Below are 8,077 nucleotides of genomic sequence, written 5' to 3' on the forward strand. Positions count from 1 at the left end.
TATTGCTGTGTCCTCAAGTTCACTTTTTTTAAAATTTTGCAGTATGCAATCTACTATTAATCCTACCCACTTTAATTTTCATGTTGCACATTGTAGTTTGCAATTCTCCAAGTTAGATTTGTGTCTTTTTTATATCTTCTCTCTCTTGACTTATCAGATTCAATCTTTCCTGTAGCAATTTTGAAAATACGGTATGTAGAATGGTCTTAAAATCTTTGTTTACTAATTCTGTGTCATTTTGGGGTCAGTGTTCGTTGATTCGATTTTCTCCTAATTATGGATCTTCTTATTTTCCTGCTGGAAAATGCAAATTTTGCCTTTTCAGTGCTGGTGGTTTTATATTCCTATATTATTGCATTTTCCATTTAAATTGATTGGAAACAGTTTCCTCCTTTTCAGGTTATCAAAACAATGGTAACTGAGAGCAGAGAAGCATTTAGTAGAGGGTTAATTTTTCCTCACCAGTGAGGCAATACCCTTCGGAGTAGTCTACTCAGTGTTCCCTGAAGTTCAAGGCTTTCCCGCTTAGGTAGTGGGCACACGAGCCAATACCAGCCCTGTGTAAGCCCTGATTTGAGCCCCACTGCTGCTCTGAGATTTTTCCCTGGACAGAATTAGTGTCCTCACAGGCAGGTGCTGGTCTGTATTAGGCTGAAGCCTTGAGATGGGTCAGTAGTCTCATAGCCCGAGCTCTCTCCCTGTGCAGCTTTCTCTTCTCTGCTGTTTCTAGCTGGTGTCTCTTCTCTGGTGTTTCTAGCTGCCTCGGTCTCCCCAGGCTCCCTGCCCAGACTCTTCCGCTGAGGGATCTCTGGGCTCTGTGTGGTTGTCGCCCCTACCTTGCTGCCTTGAGCCTCCCTGCAGGCCACCATCTCGCGCCAGGGGCACGCACCCCATGTGCTTCCCCTTTTCAAGGTTTGCTGTCTTGTGATGTCTGTTTCCCAGCATCTAAAACTTTTTTTTTTCCATATAATTTCCTCTTTTATACTTGACTAAAGTGGGAGGGTGAATTTGGCTCCTGTTGTCCAGTCTTGCCTGGAAGTAGAAATTTCCAAGTTTCATTTTGGCTCAATTCGCATGGCTATTTCTGACACCAAATCTGAAAATCTGTAAGCATGTTTTGCTTTCTTGAGGGTCTGCTATGTGTTCTGAGCTTCCATCATGGTTGAAAACTGAAATTTAACAGCTTGACTTAGAACAAGTTACATAGGGATATTAAAAAACTTTCCAACATAATATATGCACACAGGACTCACCTTCAGAAAACACATTGAAGCAGCTATCATGAAAGAAAAGAATAAAAATACCAAGAAAAGGGTATTCTTACTTGGAATTTTTTTTTATGATAGATGCTAAACTCATCTCTCCCCATAAAAATTACTTCTTCTTATTTTATTGCCAACATTTTATTTATTCATTCATTCAGAATGCTTTCAGTTACAGAAAATGGAGAAGAACTTTCTGTGCCCTTTAACAGAAAAGGCTAGATTTTACGTTGATGTACTCAGGAAGCTATACTGGGTGTTTATTAATGGGGTTAAATTTAACTATTAAATTTTACCACTCCCATGCAGGCTGAACAGGAGAGAAATGGCCCCAGATGCTGCATTAGGAATATTTAGACTCTCTGTGGCCTTCTTGCTGTCATCACACTGGTATAATCTGTGTATGCATGGTCGTTTGACTCTCTTAGCATGAGGGAAGCGCTTTCCATCAAGGCACAGGGGGGTGGTCCGAGGTTGAAGGAAAACCGCAGCAGCCCAGAAGGCAGGAGTTTGCCTGGTGGTCTATGACGCAGCCGCACGTGGTCTCCACACACCCAGCCCTTGAAGTGTGGACAGTGCAACTGAAGAACTGATTTCTACATGTCATTTAAGTGTAATTGATTAACCTTGAACTTAATAGCTACAATTGGCTAGGGGAGACCTTACAGGATGGTACAGTGTAAGGCATTTCCACTCTAGTAAGCTGTCTGTAATTCTTGCTACAGAAGTAAACATCTTTACACTCTCCCCTATCATCTATAATCCCCTGTATTGATAATGGAAATTGAACATGTAGGTTTGGGGGCACGAGTGTATGGAGAAGAGTAAGGAGTTACTTTTATTTTTTTTTTACCTTGGGAAATTTTTTAAAATTATTATATTTTTATTTTTAAAGAAGCTTTAGATTACATAAATGTTACATAAAGACTATAAGGGGCGGCTGGCAGCTGCCCCTGGCGTGCACAGCTGGGTCTAGCGGGTCTGAGCGCCCACACTCTGCTCCAACCGAGCAAAATGGGAAATGAGGCAAGTTACCCGTCGGAAGTGCGCTCACACTTCGATGCTGATGGAATTAAAAGGCTAGGGAAGAGATTTAAGAAGCTTGTTTGGACAATTCTGGTTCTTTGAGTGTGGGAGAATTCATGTCTCTCCCAGAGTTACAACAGAATCCTTGAGTGCAGTAGTAGATAGCTTCGACCCGGATGGGAATGGAGAAGTAGACTTGGAAGAACTCACTGAGGGAGCCTCTCGGCTCAGTGTCAAAGGAGATAAGGAGCGAAAGTCGAGGTTTGCCTTCCGTATCTATGACATGGGTAAAGATGGCTCTATTCCCAGTGGAGAATTCTTCCAGCTGCCGAAGGTGATGGCAGGGAACAGTCTGAAAGATACACAGTAAAAGCCAATTGTAGACAAAGCCATAATAAATGTAAAAAAGGATGGAGATGAAAGAATACCCTTTAAAGAATTCTGTGCTGCTGTAGGTGGCCTAGATATCCACAAAAAGATGGCAGTAGATGTGTGACTCTTTTTAAAGAGTGCTACCCAACACTTTTGCTTCCTTCTCCCTCTCTGAAGACCTGCTCAAGAGGTCCAGCAGTGCTCTCTGTGTGTAAATGGAAGTATTTTTCTCTGTGAAGCCACATTTTCCAACATGAGCCTCATGAAGCCATCTAAGTGTTATTGAACTCTTACTCTCTCAATAACTCAGTGTGGCACTTTAAAGTCTGAAGGACAGCAAGAGGAAAAGAGCATATCAGTGTGGTAGAAAAAGAGAAGGGGTTGGCTTTTTAATTTATTTTTCTTCATCTTTTATAAAAAGAAAGTATATATACATATGTGAATATATGTATGTATATATAGATATATGTAGCTTTCTATATATGTAGTCGGATGGCTTTACTTTAATATACTTGGTCCAGAAATAAGATGATAGAGTACAAAAAGTGCCAAGCTGAATATAAAAGCTCAAAATCATGGATATGTACATCCTTTCTTTTATTTCACACAGTTTTATATATAATTAGAAGATTGCACAATTTGAGCCAGGTGTTAAGCCAGCTATTTTCCTTTTCCTGTGCTTTCTTCTTTGAGAGATTGACAAAGCATTTGTTAACATCCTATTATTTACCTTAATTGCATTTTTATAACAATGGAGTATGTAACTTTACGTATATCTATGGATATATATATCCAGGGATTATGTCTCGTCGCTGAGCAGCTTTGAGTACACCTCTGCCTGACAGAGTGTAGCTAGTGCTATTGCCACGAGCTAGTCTTGTGTTCGTATTGAGGTTGCACAATGCTGATGGCTGCTTCATTCTGTTACTTCGTAACTAGGAGCCATGACATTCATTAAATGCCCCTGAGTAAATGTAAGTTATGTGTAATTCTCTTTTGTAGAAGAAGAACAGAAGCTGTCTGAGGCAACCGTGATTTAGCATGTGCATTGCTTGATGAAGAACACCTGAAGGAATCATGTAACTGCACAGGATATACATTTTTTGTTTCATGACATGGTTAAATGATTTGTCATTAAATTCACATTTGAACTTTGGATTTACCTTCTGTGTTTTAAAAGACTTGGAGCTTATCTAAGTAACTGGTGATATTTAATGTGTATGACTGGATCTGAACACCCATACATATTTGTGATATAAGTGGGAGAAATATTGTTTATCTACATGCCATAGAAGAGCAAAGTTTTATCCAAATTTAAACCTATTAAGTTTATTTACACAGGCATAGAGAGCGGATGACAGCTTTCTTCATTTGTTCATACAATTTGGAATGACTGATAATAACTTAATAAATTTGGGTGATATAAAAGTAGAGTGTCATGTTCTACCACTTGATATTATCCCTTCCCTTTTCTGCAGAGGTACTATTGGCTGGAACACAAACATTTTGGTTAGCTTTCTAGGACAGTAGTCTTTCCCTATAGAGTTTTTCTATTAAAAAAAAAAACAACTGGTTTATAATCATGAGTGGAAAGGAGCAGGTTGAATAAGGTGAATGAATCTTAAATTGAGCCCACCTGCCTGCCGTCGCTGGTCCTTCAACTGAGGGCTGCCCATCACGGGCTCTGCCTGTGAGAGAAAAATCCCGGTGCTTGGTGTCCTTGCATGACATCGAGTTTTGCATGTAGATCGATTTAAAATGTACCTCTTGTTTACATAATTTGCATAATTTTAAAAAGTGTTGCCAAATTTTGGAAATGATCATGTTAAAACTGGCAACTCCACTACATGTGACTTTCTCTGGATCAGTAGGTGGCTTGTAATCCCAGCCAGTGGTTCGATCTGTTCCAGTGTCAACTGCCATGAGCTCTGCTTCAAGGGGGAACTTGTCTTTTGTGAATTTTTTGTACATAAGTATTTGCTACAAATATTTTAGCATATGCTTTCTATTTCTCTTGCTTGTGCATATCTTGGCTGGCGTTACAGAAAATAGTGCAAACATTATTCCCTTACTGGGGAATGAGGGTTTCTTCTTTTTTTAGTTTGTGTTTGTGTGGGGGGGGGGAGGGGTGGTTTATGTTGAATTTTTAGTTTTTCTTCTGCATGATGTATAATGTTGTGGGATATTTAGAAAACTTCAGACTGTATGAATAAAGAATTGAATATTTGGAACTTGAAAAAAAATATATAAGGGATTTCCATAGCCCTCACTCCCTCCCACATTAATAAAATCCAGCATTAGTATGGTACTCTTTTATCTTTTAAGCATTAGGTCTTTCTTTTCTGCTGTAGGATACGCAGATCAGACTTTTTTTGTTTTAATAATAGTTATTTTATTTGATGGGTTTTCCTCGTAATTGTGGAATACCCTATTGCACAGACAGTAATTGTACTATGCCATCTGTTTCATTACAATATGGCTTAGGAGTTGTGTTTTTGTTGCTGTTGTTGTTTAAAGAGAGCTGTCATCTGGACTCACTGGAATTTATTAGTAAAAAGTAACTTTTCAAAATGCCTTTGGGAATTCAAGTTCAGGAAGAAATGCTTGAGAGCTAATATGTTTGCTAAGTGCTTTGGCTCACTTATGAAGCAACCGAGAGCCAAAGATCATTCTCACAAATGATTCTTTTCGTTAGCTGACCTATACCAATTTAAGTGAAACAAGAAAATAGATAAAAATAGTTAAGGGCATTAGGTAATGAGTTCTCTACATTAGTTTGGTTAAATATAACATTACAGTATGAACATAAAGTCAATTGGATAATTCTCAAAAGTAATTTTTCTTTTATTTGTAACTTGAAGAAATTGACTATTTAAATATTACAAGTATATCAAGATTCATATCTTTGTTTATATTGAAAAAATAATTATAACTGCTAAAATTAGTTCTCTTTAATGCTTAAAAAGAGAATTGGAGTATTTTGTAAATGTCTACATAAATGCAACATTCTAAATTAGCAAATCATATTTATAAATCATTCTGGCACTGCTTGGTATCTGGAAAAAATAATTAATAGCATTCAGACAAGAGTTCTTATTAAACCAGAAAGATAAAGTTATAGGAATTTATAGCCTTTTAAGTATAAATGGAAGATTCTGAAAGTATTTTTTCCTTCACTAAAACTCATTTTTTTTCTAGTAATGTCTTTGAGGAAAGAAACTTTGGGGCTGATTTAAAACTGAAACCAGCCTACTCTCCTATCCTAATGCTAAAAAATGTTTGGAGCATACATACTTTCTTGGACCTGTGCTAAACAATTCTGGGGCAAGTCACACATTTCCTTTTTTTTTTTTTTTTAATTGAAGTATATCATTCATACATGAACACACATAAGCAATAAGTGTATAGTAAAGACTGTGAACTTAGAAAATAAACATACATAACATCACACAGGGGTCTTATACATCACCCATGTATGGGAAATCTACACATCTGTATGATTGTTTTGCAAGTTCGCAATATCTATAACAAAAATACATTAAAAAAATAATATGGGTTGGGGGAAAAATACACCAAATGTAAGATAAGGAATATAGTTGATAGTAATATTTTGACGATGCTCTTGCATAGTTTGTAACAAATGTTTCACACCAACACATTTCCTTTTTTTAATGCTAAACAAGACTGGAATCAGGCAAAAGTAAATGAGTTACTTGCTCCAGAAAATACATGTTCCTAGATGTCAAAACTGTGAAGCAACTAAAATTATTTTTTAAATTATTTATTTATTAAAATTAATATATGCTTATAGACAATAAGACACTGAATCAATTAAAATAGCTTACTTAGGAAGTCTATATTGACATAACTAAAATAAGAAAACATATTACTTTAACATAGTTCTCTTTAGGGTGAATAAAGAAAACCTACTTAAACCTTATATTAAGAGTGTTTAAAAATGTTTCATCTGGGAAACGGACTTGGCCCAGTGGTTAGGGCGTCCGTCTACCACATGTGGAGCTGGCCCATGCACAGTGCTAATGTGCGCAAGGAGTGCCTCGCCACGCAGGGGTGTCCCCCGCATAAGGGACCCCCACGCGCAAGGAGTGCACCCCATAAGGAGAGCCGCCCAGCGCGAAAGTGCAGCCTGCCCAGGAATGGCACCGCCCACACTTCCCGTGCCGCTGACAACAACAGAACTGGACAAAGAAACAAGACACAGCAAATAGACACAGAGAACAGACAACCAGTGGGTGGGGGGGGGGGGGTGTTAAATAAATAAATAAATAAATCTTTAAAAAAAAATGTTTCATCTGAACTTGAAGAAATACAACAAGCTTGCTAACTTGCTGGCCATGCTTCAGAACATAAATTTACGAATAAATTTTTAAAGACATTGACTAAGAATTAGTTTGAAATCCTAAGTTTTTCTCAAAATTATCACTGAGATGTTCTTATAAATGCATGGTTTTCATTGTTAAAATGCAGACAAGTAAGACAATTTCTTAGTGGTCTTTTGTTTCATGTGCATAAAACATTTGGAAAGAAACAGAACAAAAAGCACTAGCTTTTAAGAAAATAAGAGAACAGAATGTATTCTTACTCCTTTAGTTTAAAAAAATTAAAGCATTTAACTTTAATATCACAATGATTCTAAAATGAAATGTCACGTAATGGTTTATCATATATACAAATGGAGAATGAAATAATAATCTTCTTTTATAATCTTCCTGTGCAAAATGGAAATAATGCAGTTAGGAATATTTTGGATGGGAAAGTGGTATCTTTAACTATGGTTTCAGTTGTCAGTTATGATTTCCACAGCTAACTTTTTTCTGTTACCAAAGCTTGAAATTTATTGTCATGAAAGAGACCTGGTAATAACTTTTGAAAAACCCAATTACTTAAATTTTAAATCGGAATTTAAAAAAAATTTTAAGTAAAAACTGTTTGTGATTTAATAATTGAGCAGAGTTTCTTAGTAATAGTTCCTACTTTTAAATTCTTTTCCTTTATAATGGTAATGACAATGACATTTAGGTTGTTAGCACAAATTGTCCAATAAAACACAAGTTCTTAAAATAAGTTCTTAGCACTGCTAAAACCTGGAAATAGTTCGAGAGACCTATGGAGCAAAATAAGTCTCAAATTTATTTGAAACAAATCTTTTTAAATTAAAAGCAAAGCTAGACTTTTCAAAGTTTTTGAGAAAAGAGAATGATTTGAATATTAAAAGTTTAAGCAAAGCTTAAAATGGTTGCAGAATTCACCTTTTAATTTGTGGTATTAAAGTCAGACTGGTGTGAAGGAGGTCCTACCCCTTATCCTAATTTTGTCAAAAATAACATGAAAAAGGAGAATGAACATTTTCTTCATTTTATCTATTCCAAAATTTAGCATATTTTAATTCAATTTCT

The 8,077-nt window shown here is 36.4% G+C and overlaps 1 pseudogene; it reads left to right on the top strand.

Moving 5' to 3' along the window:
- The first annotated feature begins 2,276 nt into the window (after window positions 1-2,276).
- LOC101419455 (calcineurin subunit B type 1 pseudogene) lies at window positions 2,277-2,784 on the top strand (annotated as a pseudogene).
- Window positions 2,785-8,077: the final 5,293 nt, after the last annotated feature.

Source organism: Dasypus novemcinctus, chromosome 8 (assembly GCF_030445035.2).
Source record: "Dasypus novemcinctus isolate mDasNov1 chromosome 8, mDasNov1.1.hap2, whole genome shotgun sequence".
Classification (NCBI taxonomy): Eukaryota; Metazoa; Chordata; class Mammalia; order Cingulata; family Dasypodidae; genus Dasypus; species Dasypus novemcinctus.